The sequence below is a fragment of the Taeniopygia guttata genome, chromosome 5 (genome assembly GCF_048771995.1).
Source record: "Taeniopygia guttata chromosome 5, bTaeGut7.mat, whole genome shotgun sequence".
In the NCBI taxonomy this organism is placed as follows: domain Eukaryota; kingdom Metazoa; phylum Chordata; class Aves; order Passeriformes; family Estrildidae; genus Taeniopygia; species Taeniopygia guttata.
This window is the reverse complement of record NC_133030.1, coordinates 31,724,413-31,746,068: the sequence shown is the minus strand read 5'-3', so window position 1 is coordinate 31,746,068 and position 21,656 is coordinate 31,724,413. Positions and strand designations below refer to the sequence as shown.

Genomic DNA, 21,656 nt, shown 5'->3' with positions numbered 1-21,656 from the left:
TTCTGATAAGCAGCTCACCCCACTACTGCTACTAGTTCAGGTTTCCTTTTGGCACTGGGCTCTGCTGAAACTGCTCAGAAACCACAAACCACACTTTAATAAACAAAACACATACACACAAAATAGAAATTCCGCCACAACTAAAACCCAGCCATTCTTCTGCTCTTTCCAACTCCCACACTGAGCTTCAAACTTGCATTTAAAAAAATCCAAAGTGACCAGCTCTGCTCAAAGCATTAAAACAGCTGGAACACAGACACATCAGCAGTTCTAGTCTTTGTATGTAGCCACTGGTAATACATCTGCATAAACTCGTTATAAGGGTTTTTATATTTGCTTCCATTTCTAGGCTGAGCAGAACAGGAAGAAGCCACAATAAGAAGCAGAGATAGAGAACTCTAAAAGCTGGAGTGCTGTGCTCAGACACCTCAACCCTCAACAGGGCACCCCTCCACTCTGCTCAACAGCTGAGACAGGATTAGTTAAAGATGCCAGAGGGAGGACATGGAGATGCCTGCAAGGCATACCCTCAGACCAGAGCTCCCCAGAAACAAACAGTTTGAGCACCCCCTTCATTATGCACCGGAGAGCTTCACTGTAAACACATCCTCTACTGAGGCAGAGAGCAGTAATATAAACCAGATGCTGTAGGGAATTTTTTCCCTCTTCGTCTGCACTAAATTTAAATACTGAGCTCTTCTTTTGCCAATTTATTCTTAAAGGGCCTGTATGCTACTCTTCATCTCTATCTCACTTGCTTGAATTTAACAGAGAACTCAATAACCCTCTGTGCACTTCAACCACCCTGAGAAGCACACGTTCTTCACAAGATCTTGAAAGCCAAGACGTAGCTTTCCAACTACTGGGCCAGGACCCCTCGCAGCTTCTCTACCCTTTCACCTGAGATCAAACGGAATCTTGCAGGTGAAATCATGGCCTTTAAAAACCTTCCTCCTCCTTGGTATAAACTGTACTTTAGGTCTTTATCTTCTGAAGAGTGATATAGTAGAATTAACACAGGAGCTTAATTCCCACTTAGACAAAGTGTTTTGTACTTGCTTTCAAAAACTGTGCCAGACCCGATGCACACAAATAAAACCCCACCCAGAAGCTAGTTCAACTTAAGTGCCGAGTGACCAAAATGATGAGTATCCAACCACAGGCCTTGCCTCCCAGGCAAAGAAATGGAAATGAATTGCTTCAGAACATACCGTGCCATGCCTGCCTCAAAGGCACCAGTCGGTATGGGGAGGACAGCACCCGAAGAGCAGTGCCTCTGCAGACAATGGGCTCCATCTGCACTACCCCCATGGCACTCCAATGTGCCTGCTGCCACAGTAGAGCTTAAGCGACTGCACCTGCCATAGGCATGAAGTCAGCACCACCTTCCTAGTGAAGGCTTTTCAAGTGATCATGGCCAATCATTAAAATGGAATCAAGCTGAGGCATCATAAGAGCTGTGGCCCTGGCTCTTCTTCCCTTTGTTGGGCCATCAAAACCCACAGCTGATCTGATTATCAGTAGGGCTTTCTTCCCAGGAAGCTGCCTTAGCCATAGAACACCTCTAAACATCGGCTGTGCTTGGCAATTTACACAAATCACTAGTAATGAAACAGACTGTATGCCATTCTTGAAAGATGCAAAATGCACTGCAAAATGCCAGTGCACATTTTCCTACATACTGTTGTGTCAATTCCTGATTGGTTTCAGCTCTTCTTGAAAAGTAATGCTTCATCCTCAAAGTCAAATATTAACTTACTTATTCTTTGATAACGAGCCATTCAGGAAGCAGCAGTACTAACGAATTCTGGCTCCCTACACTGCCCCAGTGTGCTGGTGTCTAGGTAAGGAACAAACCTATCTGGCTCAATACATCATGCCACACCTCTAGAAATGAGATGCAGCTTGCACCTTTCCCCTCTGTTGTCCAACTTTTGACTTATTTTCTCCACTGACATAATTGACTCTTCACAGGGAAACAGCTCTTCTGGAATATAAACTAGCTAAAGGATGGAAAATGAAAGCATAAAGTGGCCAGTCTCCATTGTGGGGAGAACTAAGTAGGGGGTTACACAAAATCTCATACAAGTGCAAATATCACCTGATGTAATTACCAGTGAGAGAAAAAGAAGATTATCAGTAAGGTGTAAACATATTTTGATTTATAAATCCTAGCTGTGAAGAACTAGATTTAATGAAAGACAGGTGAGTAAGATAGTGACAACAAAAGTCACAGGTGATAATTCCCCAAGGGTTCAGCTGTATTGGAACAACACAAACATCTTACTGAATCTTAAACTAACTCAAAATAAACTGGGACAAAACAGGGAAGTGCCACAAACTCATCTCCTTTAGAAACAGCAATACCCAACATGTGAAACTGGAAGCACAGGTGAGCAAAGAACAGTATGAACAAGAATTATGGGCATCACAGTAAGAGCACTCTGCTCATGCTGAGCCTGCATGCAGAGCACAGTGAGGTCCTGAACCTGCACAACAAGACAGCAGAAACAAAACATTTTTGTAAGCAAACTCCTTAAGTCATCTGAGGTGTTCAATATACTTTTGTTTTACAGTTCAGTAGGAAAGAGGAAGATAGAATTATGCAGCAATTGTTCCATATATTTGCAGCAGATTTTATGTAGAGTTTGACTTAAGTGAAGGTTAGATCAATATTCTGTGGCTTACAGTTGGTTTGCTTAGCTCTTTTAAGGCAATACAAAGGAAATCTCTCCTTTCCTGCCCCTCCCTTGCCACTCTTGGAAAAGACATTGTCAAGGTACAGAAATAATTGTGGAAACCTAGACTCTCTGTGGACATTATGGTTGCATATTAACCACCAGTGACAATAGCAGCTCTGAGGGCAGCACGAGGAGGTGCCCTTCTCTCATACACAAAAGTGAAACCATTGAAAGGCTGGGGTACTTTTTTACCTTGTGTATTGCAAGTTCTGAAATAGTCTTACAAAGATACGTATTTTGGTGGATATCAGAACCGGACTACTTAGTGCCTTAGCATCCCCCACAAAACAAGGCATCAAAACCAGTGTGAATCATCACAACACATTATTTGCCTAGACTGAGTATGCATGCAGTCGTATCTCTCAACTCATACCCTTCCCCAGACTTTTTTTTCCCTTTCTGTTAAGCTCTGATCTCATCTGAAATGCATGCTCTTTTAGCTAAAAGGTCCCCAGCCAGCATATGCTGCCTTTGAAGCTCTCAGATGTGGCTCCTGACCACAGGAAGCCATTTGCAGTCTGGCTTGCAGTCAGGAAGAACAAAGTACAAGGATACCCGCTGCTTTATACTTGCAAATAGGTAGCTGGAACCACTACTTTTACCTAGGACAACAGGCACATCTTGTTTTCTGTGATGCACAGAATCACAGAATAGTTCCAATTGCAATGGACCTTTAATCTAGTCCACCCTCCCTGTAGTGAGTAGGGACATCCTCAACTACATCAGGTTGCTCAGAGGCCCATCCAATCTGACTTTAAATGTTTCCAGGTGAATGTTTCCATCCAACACTTCTCTGAGCAATCTGTTCCAGTGTTTTATCACCTTTATTGTAAAAACCTTCTCTCTTATATCTCATTTAAGCCAACCCTCTTGTCAGCACTGCAAAGGGCCTGGAAGCTACACAGGGTGCAGGGTGCCTGCTTACACACCCCCACTCACTTGTTAGACACCATTTACTTTCAACCAGCTGCGCAGCCTCTGGAAAAGCAGGTGCATCCAAGTAGCACTTTTTTTTTTTTTTTTTTTTTTAATTAATTGCAAGGAAAAGAGAGTCAGCAACAACAGCACAGGCTTCTCCAGTGTCTGCTAGCAGCACCTGCCTCCTCCAGCAGCTTTGCAGAACCCCCAGGGCCTGTTTCACACTATGCTCACATGCATGGTGATGAAGGAGACACAGGAGGGATCAACTACAGCACTACTTCAGTGACAGAGCAACACACACTCCTTTCTACAATGACTGAAAGAAACCCCACAGGTACATCAGGGCATGTGGTTGGAGATGCTCCTACTTCTGATGTGAAGGATGAACATGAGATCTCTGCTCAGGGAGAGGTGAATTATTTACACAAGACATTTCATTTGAGAGTAGGATGAGGCAGCAGGGATTCTGCCTTTATTTGTAAGCTTGCAACAAAGAGTATTCCTGATAAGAGGACACAAAACCACATGGGCCAGACAGAATGACCTAACTGCAAGTCCAAAGTGCAGCAAGTGACACACCAGTACTCATACCAGATCTGCTGAGACTCATCACAGTGATGGGTCCTCTCTCCACATCATGTCTGGCATCCTTCCATCAGAAGGGAAGGACTTGCACAAGTATCCAGGCCTCAGGTAGGAAGCAAATTTCAGAAAAAGGTAACACCTTGCTGAGAACAGTTTCCTGAAAGGCCTGGTTCAAACATGGAAGCTCTCATATTGGAGAACTCCTGCTTGAGCTGTGCTGTCACCCAAGAAAAACAGCAATTCCCCCTGCTACATGATATACATTTGAGACAGGCAAGGAAGAAAATGCAGATACTGAGCAGAGCATGCTCTTATTCAGCCCTGGTCTGTAAAGGCAATGGAAGTGCTGTAAAACCTCATTGCAACAGCAGGATACTGGGAAATACAAAACCTCTACTTCAAGACCGGGCAAGCAGTCTGAGCAGACTACTACTAAGCTGTACCTTGACTCTTCCTCGCATACTCACATAACTTTTTAATCTCTTTTTTTTTTTTTTTTTTTTTTGCATAGAATTTAATAATCAAGTAAAAACTAGTCTGTAAGACACATGCCAAACACCCTCTCACACAGAACCCAGTAGAAAGGCTCCCGCACACTCTGAGGCACATCACATGTGCCAATTCAAGGTAGCTTTCTTTTGCCTTTAATCACTTCTCCCATGAATAAGTAACACCAATGAAAGTGCTCTTACACTGACAGTATTTGTATTCTGATACCCAACTGCTACTCACATGCCTCTCCTCAGACAGCCCCTCCTTAAGATTACAGCAGTAAGGGAGGGAGACATGTGAACACAGACGCTGTTTAACATAAATGCTTAAAGCAGTTGTTCAGCTTAGTACCCATTTCTTATTTCAGACTTTATGCCCAAAAACTGCTGGATTAGCCCCCTTCACAGACTTTAAACACAGTGTTGTTCTCTATAATATCTGCACACCTATACATGACAAAATTATGCCCACTTCATTGTATAGTCACCCTCCGGCTCCACAGCCAGTGCTATTGAACAAGGACTTCTGCAGACACCATACAGGGTCACTCACGATTTTGCCCTGTCTTGCTCTGTATTTAAGAGTTGGACACAGCAGTACTTCATTCACACTCATGCTTACATCACTATCAACCTTGGCATAATCCCACAGTAGGGACATCTCAAATACAGTATTGGTCATGGTCCTCTCAAGTAAATAATATATTTTAGGGGAAAAGGTATGGTTTCATGATGGAGAATGACTAAGAAAATCAGATTTCTTCAGTTATCATGGTTGGATGACCACTCAAATTCTTCACTGCTGCCCAAGGACTGGTAGCAGAAGTTACCATCACATCCAGCTCTTCAACCCTGCTGCCCTTTATTGGTAAACTCTATGCAAATATCTACTATACACAGAAAGCCAGGCTAGCAAGAGCACTGGCAGACCTAGGGGACTAGACTGAACTTGCTTTGATGCCTGTTCATAAATGCTCATATTCTTACATGTTTGTGTAAGAAAATGCCAAATCACTTAGTCACAGATAACACGTCAGAGTACAGCTCATTTCTCACAAAGAGTTCCTTCCATACTCACCATTCCTAATTTTGCTGTTGCCTGACAATTTTCCTTTGCAACAGTTGCTAAGCAAAACATTTGCAGTTCAGCTTAGTATCACAACTGACACTTGATGACTGTCCTAATGGTTATACACAAAAAAATGCATGGCTGTTCAGTCTGGTTCTAACCACTGACAAGAAATAGGTAACTCAAATGGAGGGCATGCAGTTCATGGGCAGTCCTGATCACTGCCATTATGTTTGCTGTCTGTTTTCTCAAATAAAGAATGTTCTGAGCAAGGCAAGCTACACACAGATAACAGACAGCAATGTAAGTTATCATGTGGAAGTCAAATTACCTTGGCACAAACAGTCAAGGAACATTTACTGTCACTTGTTTCATAAGACCTAAATATTATATTTCAGAAATGTCCATACAAGGTCTGTCAATAGCTACTGAAAATGGATATCTTGCTAGCACCCTAAGACATCTATCACAAGTCTTCTAATTAGAGCAATTTGACCATATTTCTGCAAGTTCAAGTAGCTTTCTTTTTCCTCTTAAAACAGTGCAGTTAAGTGTAAGACCAAAATAAAAAAGGTAATTCAAGATAGACTCAATGTGCTATATTTTTATTATCTGTGGCTAAGAAACTGTACCATACATTAGCAGCCACAGCCAGCACTCAACAGAATAGAAAGAAGGAATTCGTCTCTTTTCCTCCTGAAGTACAAAGGAGGAAAGAGTCACTGAGGTTGAGAAAAGAAAAGGAGGGTCCTTCTGACACTACTAGCACACATATGGAGAGGTTTATTTCAAGTTTGTGCTTAAATCAGAAAACCTCTCCTAATTCTCTTCAGCCCAGGAGCTTCCTAAGCAGCAAACCCCAATAACAGGACAGTCAAGAGAAATTATTTTTCTTTTAGCATTTATCTTTAGTTCTTTTTCAATTAGCATTGGATTCATCACAGGGAAGTGGGGAAAACATACACCTCTTCATCCTTTCTCTCCCATATTTACTTTGTGTAGATTTTATCCATGGATAATGATGATAATATGACGATAATCATCCATGGATGATGTGACTTTTCAGATAAAACTGAAAGAAGGGTGATGGAAAAAGACCTTTAGAAGCAAGAGCAAGGGGAAAACCAGACTTCAGCAATCCGTCTTCAGAAATGGCTGCAATGCAGGTTGCTGCCAAGTGTTGAAGCTCTAAGGAGGACAAATGACCTGCTACTACACCAGAGAAGGGAAAAGCCACATGTTGTGTATGGGCAGAGATGAGTTTGTTAGGAGAGAGAAAGAGACAGAGAACTGCCTTGTGCAGAAGGAGCAATAGAAAGGTAAATCACAACCTGCCTTGGGCCTCATGGAACTTTGCTACAGTGATGCCCATGCTGATAGCAAGAATAAAGTATAGACTGTGCTGTGAAATTACACTTTTCCTCTTATCCAAAACCGCACCTCAAAAACTAACGTCAATTTTATGCTTAGTTCTCCACCACCACAGCTTGTACTCAGCACTGAACCATACCCATCCAAACACCTATGCCAAGGGGCACAGTCTCATTGCCCTGTCACTGTCGAGCCAGTGCTCTCATTTCAGACCAGGGTAAGGCAAGAACCTCCTTTTGTAGAGATTAAGTTGTTACAGTGTAAATCAATTTCTGGCAAAACTCCCCTGGCTTCAAGCTTACACAAAGATGAATGTAGTTCAGTCCAACCCAGTCTTCGTCATAAAACTTAATTTGCTGCTCTCCCCATACCTCCCTTTGAAGGCTGCAGGGAGAATCATGTCTCTGCAAGAGAAATGATGGCAGACTGCATAGCTTCAGAGGAATACAAACACGACACACATTGTTTCAGGGTCTTTGGTTAAGTGTTAATCATCTGAGTTTGGATGCCAGTCCCGATTATGAGAAATATGTAGTAAACAGAATCATGCCGTGTGATATGTGGGCTTAACCCTCTTCCTGCTGGCAGCTGCACGTCTGCACAAAGCTGCAGTGGGAACAACAAAAGAGTCTCCACAAACCTACCAGCCTTTTGTCCTCAGCGAGGCTCTTGCTGCTGTCTCCTCTGAAGAGCCACTCCCACACAACAGAAGGTTGCAGAAGGATGCATGCAATTTCGACCATAATCAGCTCCCTGGACATCTGATGTTCGGTGATCTCCCCTGCTCTGACCCAAGCATATGGCTGGGCAATACAACATGCAGCTTCACAGGAAAAACGGTAGGGGTAATTAAGATGCCACAGTGAGAGGCTCAAGCTGACCTTGTCTGTGGGCCAGGAAGAAATAATCCCACTCCCAACTTGCTGAATAAGCAGTGGGTGGGCTTGAAGGGCAAGGGTATAGTTGTTCCAAGCCTTTCCTCAGCAAGCAATCACACAATTGTTGCACACTACAGTAGGCACTGGCCATCACCCAGGGACACTGCGGCTGCTACACAAGCATCCGGCACAGGGCATCGCTCGCTGTGCTCCCACTCCGGCTGCTGCCACACAACCCTACAGCAGCACCCACCACAGGCAGGGAAGAGTATGTGACCTGAACCACCAGTCTAGAAGGAATTAAGAATCTCAGTCCTCTGTTCTTGTGGGATTCTCTTCCCTTCCATGGGATCACATATGCTATTATCAAGGCACACAGGACCTAACCTTTGCAAGACTTACTTCCTCTTATGCAATCAGATGGTCACACAACATTATGCTTGTAAGGGAAGTATTTTTTATCTGCAGAAATCAGACAATCCAACTCAGAAAGTAGAGTTTTCACAGATCAAATTTAACTTGATACTTAACAAGCCTAGCTACACTTATTAGTGGCCCAGGACCTCCTCACATCCTGCATCCTATGCAGCATACTGGTATTGCCAGAGGAAATTAGTCATTTCCACATTAGACAGCCTCCCATGCCATGAGCCAGCCAGCTCATTTCTGCACACAGGTAAGGTATTGTTAAGTGAATTAGAATTTATTTCTTCCCTTTTCAGCTGCCAAAACTGCTAAGCCACTTATATTGCTTAGCAGGCCATGCTAGCATTTTTTTTTCCCTGGCTTCCTGATGCTTAAGAACACAACCCTGATAATTTAGAGCCTGTCTCCAGCTCTCTGTGTGGTTTCTCTGTATTTAGGACTGCTGTAGGCTGAGGTCTGCCCAGGAAAACTAAGAAGAGAGCCCTGACATGCTCATGGTGCTGACTTTGAACTACATTTGAAGCAACAGCCAGCAGAACCATAGATGTTCATATGAACAGTGACAGGGTAGCAAAAGCAGATCAGATCAGAGCCCTATGCATTGGATATGGGATAAAGAGCCAGGCACCCATCAGTGGAGCCACTACAGCAAAGCATCTCCCTGCTGACACAGAATTCCCACTGTAGCAGCAACCAGCCCTGTTGTATTAACCCAAAATGGAAGCACCAGTTCCCAGGCATGAGGGGCCAACCCACAGTACAACCCTGTGTTCCCCAAGCTCCCTACAGCAGTCTGGCCCCTCTTTAAAGACAGGGGATCAGACTATTGGTACCTGTTCATGGAAGAAGTCCGGTATTCTGCAAAGCAGCATGTCAAAGTCTTCAGGTTTTGAACTTTCAGTCTTGGAGGGCTGGAAGACTGCACTTGCTTTGTTGCCTCAAAGCTTCAGCAACTAGGTTCATGAGAGCTGCACTGAGCTCTGGCAATCTCTGCAGGGCCTAACAGGAGGCAGCTAATGCTCCTGCACAGGCAACAGCAGCAGCCTCTTCCCCAGCTCAGCAGCTGCTGTGCAGCAGTTCTTTGACGAGTCATCAAGCACTCGCTTCCAGAAGGCAGGATTCTGCACTGGACTTGAAAGTGAGAGAGATGCCAAATCCCAGTCCAGGGCCAATGCTTGGGGAACCAGGCAATGTGATGTTCAGAACACAGATGTTGTCAATATTTATTTCCACATGAAAAACAGTCAGAACTGGTTTTTTCTTAGACTCTTTCCAGCTCTTTCCCATTCTCCTGCTGCTCCTTCACTGTAGAGAGCTAAGTTTAACTCTTCTTCCTCTTACTGTTTTGGTAAATTAATTTTAACACCAATTAAGATTTTTCAACTGGCTCATAGTTCATGTCCACAAGTAGTAAATGTGGGGGCAATGTAGAGGCTGTGCCTTGCAAGGCAGGGAACAAACAGCTACTTCTCAGGCAGCTATGGCAAGTTCAGCCCACTTACTCTGTCAAGCAGTAAGCAGAGTCTCACCGCTTCCAACATGACTTACTTGTGTCAGGCAGATTTCCTTTCTCTACTTCAAAACCCTTCTTCAGCCTCAGATGTCTGCATGGCTAGAGGTGGGCAGGTTTTAAGCTGCATTCCTACCTATGGAGAGTTGGCAGACACCATTCTTTTCACATGCAAACTAGAACTATCACCTGGACCAAGCTGCAAAAATTCAAGGAATTTGGGCAGGGCTTAAATAAAGTGGGAAAGCATTGCTTTACTTTCCAACATACCAAAAGGTATTCAGAAGCCTGGAACAAAGCACAGACCTCTAGCTCTTTTGGCTGCCAGGAGCCAGGACCCCTCTCCATTTGCTGCAGCTCCAAAGGGATTGGTTTGATGGCTGACATTGACCACTTTATTGACAAGCTACCATTTAAGTGGTGGGTAGCCTCACTCTGAACTTACCCTTCACTTCCCCCACCCTGCTACCTCCTTCTCTTTACCTTAGGCTCAGCAGTGATCAACTCTCATCTGGCTCAAAACTCATTTTTCCACAGCACATTCAGATACTGATGCATCCAACTGGGAAAGCACAGTCCGACTGGACTGAAGACTCTGAAACTGCATCTGGAGTGAGTCTTGTCCCAAGTAAATGGAGGAAGGGAGAACATTCAGCACTTGCATATGCCAAAGTTAAATAAATTAGGTGTGAAACAAGATTTTGGCGGGTATTTGTAATCATCAGGAACTGTGAATTTGAATATACTTTATATCACCCTCTGGCACATTCTCTAGAATTCACTTTACAGACAGCAATTACACAATAAATTTATTCACCCCTTTTGTAAGGCTGCAGAAGTAGCAAAGTTGACAAGCCAAAAACCAGATAAACACTATATAAACTACATTAAGAGCTCTGGAGTGCATTATCCTGAATATACGTATGTGAAATATTTTGACCACTAATATCTTCTTGAGAAAGCAATGCAAGCAGCAAATGAGGGGTAAATTATATCCCACTTAGCTTGACAGAAACAAGAATGTCTAGTCAATATTTTTATCCTATTCTCTTCTACTAAGATCAGAAGAGTGGTGTTCTGGGCACTGCAGCTTCATGACAAATAAGCATCCTTAAAAAAACATGTTAAGGTCTCACATGGGAAGAGGTGATAGGAGAAGATGACCTACCAATTCACCACACAGGAAGGTCAGAGTGGATCAGAAACCCAAGTGAGCTCTACAGATGCCTCACTCTTCATGATGGACATGAGGGCAATACTCATTCCCAGAGGCACGCTTACCCAAAGGACACCTCTTACTGTGTACAGCACTGATGAAGAACTTTGCTCTTTGCCTAGAGAGCTGCTCCTTCAGATGGGCGGTGCACCCTGAAGACACACCTTCACTTCCCACAGCCTGACTGTGCCCAGTACAAACACTCCTCTACCTCAAGCCTCCCTGCTGCTGCCCCACTCAGCAGCAGAGCAATGCTTGCTCAGGGGCTGCTGGAGCCCACTCCCAGTGGGGGGTGCTTCCAGATAACCTCTGAGGGACAGTGACATCATGAAAATAGTCTCTACATTAAAGAGATAAAGGTAATTATTAAAATCTTACTAAACAAGTTTCAAAAGCTCTCCAGCAGCACATAATTTTGTTAATGTATCAGACCATGAAAGGCAGCAACTCACCTAAGCAGAACAGCAATCTTCAATCCAAAGCACGTGAGATCACTGAACACAATGGCAGAATAAGATGGGAACACATTTCCCTTCCCAGTGCCTGTTAATGAAGGTGAGGCAAGAAAAGAAAGGAAGAAGAGGAGGAGATAGAATTTGGGATAGGGATATACGGGTAGAAAAAGATATCAAGGAGTACTATAAGATTGCTTTAAACTCAAAGCAAAATTTTACAAGAATAGTATGCTGTGATTTTATTCTCTGGTTACATCCATATCAGAAACACACTACCAAATACTGCTGTACTATGCTGGAAGAACTGAAAGAGCGTGAAGAAAGGGATATATAATTGCAAATTTGTAGTGATGTAATGAAAGCAAACATCTGAAGCTAAACATCACAAATACAGAAGAACCCCTTTGAAGTGGCCCATCACTAGACTTGGTTCTGAAGAGACACATGGGAGGGCTTAACCAGGGTGTGCTGACAGTGGCTGCACCAACACCTAAAACCAAGTCAAACACACAGTAGTAGTGCAGAACAGCATGGAGCTGAAAATGATTTCTTTGAATCAAGCACATTACATGCAAGCATCACAACCAGGATGTACTGAAATCAGCACAAGTGGTCTTAAAGTAAAACGTAAAAGTAACAAAAACTAATGTAAATTTAGAATCAGTTACCATCTTTTCAGTGCTTGTCGCTTTGCATCACCTGGGCACCATGCTCACAGCTCAGAGTTCTGTGGTGCAGGCAGGTGTACAAACACAGCAGAAACACGGTCCTGTCCCCAGTTATCCTGCAGGCTACAAGCCCAGCAAGAGAGTGCAGGAAGATGCAGGGAGCTGCACAGGCAGAGTGCAAGGCAACAGGCAGACTCTGCTCAGGCCAGCAGGCAGAGATCTTGCACATCACAGGGCCCACCACCCCCACCTTACTGACTACTCTGCCCTGTAGGCAACAAGTACATCTTCAACCTTTCACACAGCTCTAGGACAAGTATAGGACAGCAGCGGTAGAGGCTGACAACATGCACCTGAGGGCCCAAAGGGGTAAGAACATCTCTTCCTTCCTAGGCTAAATCCAGAGCACATGGAAGAAATGTATTCTCATCAGAAGTCCTTTTTCTCTATTTCACATGCCAGGGGCCATGCTGCAGACGTCCCTCTATTCCCCAGCACCACACAGGAACAAAGCTTGGAGAATGCACAATAATTTCTCAAGAGCAAAATGAAAACCCTGCAATGGGAGTGGGTTTTGGATGGGTGTGTTTGGTGTTTTGTGTTATTTTGGGGGGGGTTTGAGAGTGGCAGTAGTAATTGTGTTTGTTTGGTTTGGGTTTTGCTATTGATGGTGTTTTTTAAAAAAACTCCTCCTTAGGCCAGAAAGATTTTTAATTTTTCTGACTCCATCACAGGCCAAATATTGCCGACAAATACCTTCCACAGCTGCCGAGTACAGCATGCCTGCCAGCTGGACAATGAGATATTTTACCACTGCACAGCCTCTGCTTGGTGTACTTGCATGCAGTCACCCATCCTCACTCCTCATCCAGCAGGGCCCCTCATTTCGAAAGCTGCCCACACTTGATCCTCACCGCGGCCCTCCTCCTCAAGAAGGAAGAGCTCAAGTTACAACAGGCTTCATCTCAGGAGGTAAACAGGATGAAACAAAAGCCAGAGACAAGCATGCTGACACTGCCCTCCTGCCAGAGTACAAAGGGAAAAGCAGGTGAAGCCCTCAGGAAAGCTGTCTCATTGCTCCCAAGAGGAGAAGTGGCTGAAGAAAGCAGCAAGGGATGCGTCTGCCTGGAAACCTTGGGGGAATTAATTTGCAGGGCCAGAAGCTAAAGACCCTTGGCCTTGCCCATTAATTTAGTGCTTTGGCAGATGGAGGGAGAGCATAGGCACTGCACACTGGGACAAGAGGGTACCTTGACAGCAAGAAGACATTAAGCCTGCTGCAACAGTGATTTTCTACCCTGTATAAACCAAACGCTAAGTATTAACACATCACACATTCAATGCCACCAGCTGCCCTGAGAGTTCCACCCAATGCCACCATCTTCTGAGGCAGCTTGTGAGAAGAAGGCTTCTCTTTGACAGCCAATCACCACCCTAAGCCAGGCACAACAGCTCACATCCATGGGGCTCTGAGGCATCCCTCTGCTGCAGAAAGGCCACATGGCACCCGCTGGGGCTTGGTACAAGACGCAGTGGCAGCTGTGCCAGGCTTGCCCTGTGTCCCCTGCACCCACCTCTGAGCCATCAGCAGCAGCTACCTCTCACAGGACTGCAGGCAGAAGCTGTTCCAAGCTCTGCAATCAGAGGATATTCTACTTCAAGTGCTTTAGTTACTGTAAGCACTTCACTAATTACAGTAGTAATGATTGGATTATGGCTAGTTAACAGCTTTAAAGAAGCAAGCCATTATAAGGGGGGGAGAGAAATACTCCTTTGGGTTTAGCATAGAAACAGATTTCAGCAGTCCACCCTGTAGGAAGCTGTTAGTAGCTGGCTGGGTCAGACTATTTGCAAAAAGCTGCAACAGCAAGGAGCTGTGTCATGTATCACTAAATGATATGCTGGCACATGAAAATTATCAGTGCTGGAGGAGGTGTGTTTGCAGGAACAGAAGGTCTTCTGTTAATGTGCTGACCCCATGTGCTCCAATGCCTCTCCATGACTGGACCCAAAAGACATGATTCAGGCAGGTGTGTGCATGCTACATTACTGACATGGTATCATGCCTGAGATGCTTTGTTTCAGCATGCAACTCATGAATACAGGCCTTTTAGAAAGTCTTAAGAGAGACCTGCTAGCTTGAACCAAACCACTAAAGGCAACCTCTCACACTACCAAAAGCCAAAGGCACTCACCAAAAAGAACATAAATTTCCTTTCACTAGCAATTGTTGCCAGCATTGGGAGGACCAGAAATCCATACAAGTAATGGGCAGGGAGGCTCCCGCCACACCTGACACATAGACCTCCTCATGCTCTCCCAGAGTCTGACTACAGAACAGTTTGCAGAAAAGCAACTGGACTAATGGATCCCTGCAAGAAGTCCTATCCCCAAAGGAGATACTTCACAAGGAGGACTAACAGCTGTGGAAGATGAAGAGATTAAGTTTTTTGTGGCCATTCCTTTTCAGAGAAAGGCAAGAAGACTTCCAGATATGGGAAGGCAAGATTACCAGATACATAGCCTCCCCAGCTTGAAACGCAGCTTCCACAAAACAGGAAAGCAAGATACTACTTTACAGAAGAAATCCCCAGTGTGTTGAAACTACAATAAAGGCAACAATACTCATTCAAAGGTGACTACTCTGATGGTACTACCAGCCAGAAGTATGCCATGGCCCTGTGGGTCAGGTTGCTCTGCCTAATCAAGAAAAGCCAACCTCTTGCACCATCACCAGCCACTTTGGCATCTCTACTCACCCTAGCAAAAGCAGATGTCTCCAGCTCTTGCTAGCCCTCACCCACAACAGCCAGCCCTTAGTGGTAACACCACCATTGTACCCCCTGCACAAGCTCTTCAGTTATTCCCCTTGCCTCCCCTCAGCAGTATCTTGTTCTGCTTGGTTTTCTTGTTCTCTTTTCCCTTCAGAGGTCTTCAGCTGAGGACTGGCAGAAACTGAGGTTGGTATCGCTGGCTGGAGGGCGAGGATTTCTGGCAAGAGAAAACCAGTAGATCTGGGCATCTTGCCCAGAGTGAGTTCACACTTGGCTCACCACAGCTGGAAATAGTCTCATCTGTGGCCAGAGTTCCCCAACGGCCCAACAAAACCCTTGGGAAACAGCAAGTTTCCACACGCTGACCATTTTGAAACAGAGTGAAACACTGGTGCTCATGACTGTACCACTGCACTGCATCCAGCCAGCCTTCTCTGCACAGCACAGCCGCCTGCAAGTGCCACTCCCAAGGGGTGCCTGATGAGCAAGCACTGATGAAGCACAGGGTCTCTGCCTTTGTATGTAGAACCAGGTGGGGCCAAGACCAGTGCTTCCTCCTGAGATGCTTCTGTACAGCAATACTGCAAGCAGAGCTAGAGGGAAGGCAGAGGCTAGCCTGGCATTGATACAGTCGAAATACCTTTAAACAGCCTCCTTTTTTTCAGCAGTTAAGAAATTAGCTTGCTTTTATTTCCATCATGGAGTCACTTTTTACAGTTTTCCTGGGGATAATACATTTAAGTAGCAGAACTAACTTGCCATGTACTGAAGGGTAGATTTAAATAAAGTGAGTGAGGGGGATTACAGGTAAGTAAGTACTTGGGTAGCAAAATAAACTTGGCTACTGGAGAGCCAAGGAATCTGGCCAGGAAACAGGGCTCTAGGACTTACACATCATTTTCCATGATGAAGAAAAGAGCACTCAGCTGGGATGCAGAGACCATACATGGTTCTCTCACTGTCCCGCATCTCTCAGAGGCCTTTACAGGCTAGCTCCTGCAGGGAAGATGTAACAGCACAACTTCCATTTACAGCAGCAGTGAAGTTCAAATGCTTAGCATCATGAGTGAGGAGTAGCAAGTGCCCTGGCTGCCTGATCCAAAGGACATGTAAAGCAGAAGTCCTTCCTCAACTGCCAATTGGCCTTGGTTCAACACCTCTGTAGGACATGAGGGTCATCCTGAGCATTATAAAAGGAAGCATCAGTATTCTGTGTGAAATTTCTCCAGCCATCCAGCACTGTGCTCATGGAAGGAGCAGAGCAAACGAGCTGCCCATTCACACTATGCTATGTGACACATACAAGATTTCACAAGGGTCCCTCTGAAAAATGAGGGCCATGCATAGGACACATGAGCAGAGCCCACCTGTGCTATATGAAGGGAGGCCCCACACTGCAGCAGTGCACAGTTACTGCCAAGTTGGGTAGACTGACAAAGAAGCAATCAGCTGATCCATCAAGTCATCCCTTCCTTCCCACTGACCACTTAAGTTATCTAGGAGGAGGTGGAAAAAGTTGCTACTTAAGAAGCCTGCCCTGCAGCCTCACCTGCCTATGAACTTATCCACACTGGTGCTCCCAGTAGATTGCTGGTATTCAGAGACCTACTTGAAACCACTTCAATCTGACAGACAGGTGATACAGAGACACACATTAGTGGTGTTCGCTGCAGTGAGTGTAGCCAAGACACAGTCTTTCCACTTGCCAAAACTTCCCATCTTGGCTCTAATACAATAGAAAAATGACAGGTTTGCTGTCATTTCTCACACCACAGGGTTGAACACATTTCCAGTCTACACAGACAGAATGACAAACCAAAGACTTATCTGGATGAAGGACCAAAATCCCCTCTGTATATAAGCACATTTCCCAGCCCTGCCAGTGGGAGCTGTTTCAGAACACTGAGGCTGGAGAATGTCTCTGCAGAGTCTCATTCATCTTGTAGTGCTTCAAAGCAGCCATGGATTTGGAAGCAGTGCAGAGAGGACAATTGCAGGTAAAAGCATGAAGACAGCAAACTGCAGCACATACGACAGTTGGCTTTCAAAGGCGCAGCCCTTACCAGTAAGATACACTCATTGCCAGCTGAATGGCAAAGACACAACAAAAGTGAACCAGCATGGGGAAAAAATGGTTCTGCTTTACTGCCTAACAGGGAGCCAAGAGGTTGAACTGGCACCAGGCCACACCACATCCTATGACCAAGTTCTGCTCTCATACAGTAGGGGAATGAGAACAGGGAAGGCAATGGCAGGAAGGGAACTGGAAGTAATTTAGTTAATCATATTCTTAATTAAGTTTTTAATTAATCATATTAATGCTAGCGCCTTTGTTCACCTAAGTGTTTTTTTGATTGGCCCAAAAAGGCCCCATTTCTGTCTCAGGGATCTGACTGACTATTGGGAACCTGGATGTCAGTCTCATGCACTGAGGTCAAAAAGGAGTGGTGGGTGGTTCCACAGACTTCAATAGAAGGCTCTTCTGGCATGACTAACACCAGGCAGACAGTACTGCTGCTGACAAGTCTATCTCACCACTCTTCACCAACTCATCCCCACAGATTCAATCTCTGAGTAACAATGCTTCAGCCACAAAAACCCCAGAGTTAGAGCAAATCCTATGCCTCTGTGAAGAAAAGATGACTGCCTTTCTTGCTGATGTTATGTCTTTCCCACCCTAGCATCTGTCAAGCATATTATACCTGCTTTTTCCCCTTCAGGCACAGTTCACATGCTGCTTTGATGGGATAACAGGGTTTTACATTGCTATAGAAGATTTGTAGAAGTCATGCTAAGCACATTCCTTACAATAACCATCATGCTTCCAACAGTCACACATGGCAAGAAATCAGTTTTATATTCTCATACAGAAGAAGAGCAAACTCTTCCACTGTCTTCTGTCCTCCTCAAACACCATTTCTCAGACTGTACAAAATACCTCTAAAATACCTCTAAAAATCACAGCAATCCATCCAGCAAGCCCCTGGGACTGACACAACACATTCAAGTGAGACCAGTCCATTGTATGTTGCATTTCTGCAGCCTCCCAATGTTTCCCCAGACAGTTCTCCAGCCTCTTTTCTACACTGACTGCTTTCTGCACCTCATTGTCAGAAAGAGCACAGCCATTCTCCAATAGCATAAGTGCACCCCAGAGAACAGCTTAAGTGTCAGGCACAACAGTGATAATCCACAGCCAGATGGAAAATACTCTCAGACCTTCACCAGCACAGCCATGCAATTTTTCACCATCTCTGTCACTGCTGTTTGTGCCAACCTTTAAGAACTCCAGGTCAATGTGTTTAGTGGATACCAGTGAGTCACCACAGAAAGGCACACAGGCTCACAAACTGGCTGGGGAGGCCAAATGAACACTGCTCCTCCTCCACTGATCACTGCATGAGAGCTGCACCTCTCACACAGCACAATGAAAAGAGTAAAGTGCCTACAGCAGGAGCATCTGGGACCTCAGGGTTAGGAAGAACAAACGCCATTCACTGGGTCGCTACTGTAACAGTTTCTAAAAGTGTAATTCCAGTGCTCATGAACACTTACCCAACAGATTTACTGTCCCACCTTCTCAGTACCCACCCAGTTATACTTGAATTATACAGACAACACCATCTCATACGAAAGTATGTGCTTCTGGGGGGACAAGAGGGGATAAGTTCTTGCCCAACACACAATAAACTGGTTTCCAAGCAGCGTCTACTTAAGGATACCCTAAGTATCATGACACATGCCCTAAGCTACAAGCACTGCAAGCGGCCAGGACAGAAAACAATGTTATTCCTCTCTAGCCTTTGCACTCACTGCACTGAAAAAATGTCATTACTAAATCACATGCACAAGAATTTAAACTGGTTGCCTGAAGCAGTCAGCAAGAAATTCCCCAGACAGACATCCTTTACATCACTGAGCTGGTAGCTGGATGCCTTTGAGGTGTTTCACCCTTCCCTAGAGGACTGGAAGGATAAGTTCAGTACGGATTGATGAGTACCATGTTCTCATAAACTGATCCTTGGGATCTGTTACAGACTCCCCCAAAAGAATCTGCAGTCTCCTTTTTAACCCATGCCTGCTTTCTCCTTAGACTGCCCCCTTACACAGGATTCTGAACAGGATGGTAAGTCACAGCAAAACATACATGCCTCATTCATCATCCACCATGAGGTTACAATGAATAATAATGTTCTTGTTAAAAAAACCAAACACACACATCCTGACAAAACCTGATCACAGAAAGTATGAGGCAGCCCCCACACTCAAGGACAAATAACTGATCTACAAAGTCAGATATTTCCAGAGTTCCCTACAGCAACTTCTGAGTTTAATGTTTTGAAAAGCAAGTATGTGGCAACAAGATACCTATGTTAAACAACAAAAGCCTGATCTGAAAGATAGGAGATACCTGGTGACCTATATCGCCTGCCTGCAAAAGAGCAGCTGAGCAAGCATCCTTACAAATTTCACCATTCTGCTTCAGTATCAATACTGGCCAGCGTGAATTAAAGCTTGTAGGATACTCAGGTGCATCAGGGCCACCTTCCCTGCAGCACACCCACACTGCAAAGACCATGCAAGGACCATCCCTTGCTATGGTCCATGCAGAGTACTATGCAGTGTCACAGCAGGAGCAAAGCAACCCAGTGCAGTGCATTCATCAACAATGCACATTTATTTACTCATGGCTGAATCTACAATGGCACTGAAAGAAATTTCAGTAAACTTCAGTTTAAGAGTGGTATCACACCTTCTTGTGGGTCCACAGCAGCTACAACAACAGTAGCTTTCTGGAAGTTTAGAGACCTTTTTTCAAAATAGACCCTATCTGGACAAGAGGACACTCAACCCAAGTGAAAGGAAGCTATGATTGTGGCTTTTACATTTTCTCGGAGATAATAGTCACAGTCATACCACCTGATTGGAGCATGCTAACCAGCAGGCTTGGAGGTGGGGTTGTTTCCATAATGGCTGTATTTAATGGCTGCTTTCTAGCATTAACAACCCCACCTCAGAGAGGTGATTAGAACAGCAAAATTCAAATCATAAGAGCATTAAGGCCTGCGGGATGCAGATACAGTAGGGCTATTAGACTCGTGGCTTTTTTTTACCCTTGTATTTATATGTATCTTTAGATGCAGTGCATGGCACAGAGTAGTGAGAGAGGTTTAAGAAGACTTGGGTTTCTAACAGGAAATTTCTCTAAGTTCATGAACAACTGTACTTAGTAAGCAAGTCTTTGGCACAGAAAAGGTGCTACCAAAGTCTGTGCTATCACTGCTTCTGCAGCACCACAAATCTGACCAGTCCAGTTCTCTAAGCCAAAGATATTTACTGCCACATTGTCAAAGATGCCAACGTGGCAAGGCAGAGCGAGAATGGATAAAGCACAAAGCACGTTAATTTCATCAATTTGATTTTTTTCAAAAAATTTTTAAGATAAAGACAAGCATTATTACCATTCCTTAGAGCATTTAAGTTGCATATGGCTATCTTCCACACACTGCAAATGAACACTGCTTCTTACTCCTAAGAAAGCAGTTGTCAGGTCAAAAAGCAGTCTGGCATTTAAAGTTCCCCTGCCAGCTCTACAATTGAGACAAGTTGCTTAAGGCAAGATTTTAAAATAAACCTGAACGAGCAGTACCTTGAGCAACGAGCTCATTAAATGAGAACGGCCCACATGAGAGTCTGCTGTATGCTGGACCTGAAGGCTGACCCCTACCAGCATCCCCAGACATACCCAGCTTCACCCCAGTGTTATTCCTGACACTAAGGAGACAGTGACTGGAGATTGCCCTCACTATCATCCTTCACCTCATCTGTGAAGATGAGCCAGGCATGCTGAACACCACCTGGCTCACCTAGTCCCTCACACCACACCCACCAGGAAAAGTTTGAATGCTGCAGCTGGTAACTTGTCATCAGGAGGTAGAAATGTCCTTGGGGGCACAAGTGACAATCTCTTGGCCACTAAACACCAACGTGTGTACTTCTTACTAAGCAAGCTTGTCTATCTTGACAGCTGGGTGAGTTCACTGCAATGGCTTTCAGCAAGTTTTGCTTTGCAAATCTGGGAAACTGCAGGATCAATTTTGTTATGCCTTAGCTACTGCTACTTTGAGGCTTGACTCTAGACACGAAAGAAGAGAAGGCAGAGGGGAAAAAAGACTGTTAGAAGAAACTGCTGAGATGAGTTCAACAGTTTGAACTACTGAGATGTAGTTCAAATGAGAAAGTATTTTAATCCCCAGAACAGACCCCCTGCTCCTGCACAAAAGACTGTGTAGAGACTTATATCAGGTAAAAAGTAGCTGAATTTGTTCAGCACAATTTTTTTTTTTTTTTGCTGCTTAAGAATAGCAATGCTGCGATGAGCTCTTTAAAACCTCTTAGAGAGTCACTTCTGATAGACATGAAAAACTGGCTTCACGTGGAAAGCTGCTTTCCTCACATAAACTGTCACTTTATACCTACACTGTAAAACAGCAGCCTCCCAGGAAGGGGCAGGTAGGAAGAGGTGTGAAACCAGTGCTTCTCCTCTGTAT

The 21,656-nt window shown here is 44.6% G+C and overlaps 1 protein-coding gene across 7 annotated transcripts in view; it reads right to left on the bottom strand.

The window, feature by feature from the left end:
• ACTN1 (actinin alpha 1) overlaps positions 1-21,656 on the bottom strand; it is an 86,640-nt gene that overhangs the window by 61,770 nt on the left and 3,214 nt on the right. The window contains exon 1 of one of the 7 annotated variants that reach the window (XM_072930098.1): positions 11,661-11,729. The exons of the other annotated variants lie outside the window; for them this stretch is intronic. The gene's annotated coding sequence lies outside the window, so the exon portion shown is untranslated. Of the gene's footprint in view, positions 1-11,660; positions 11,730-21,656 lie in introns of those variants that run through there. 7 annotated transcript variants of the gene reach the window in all.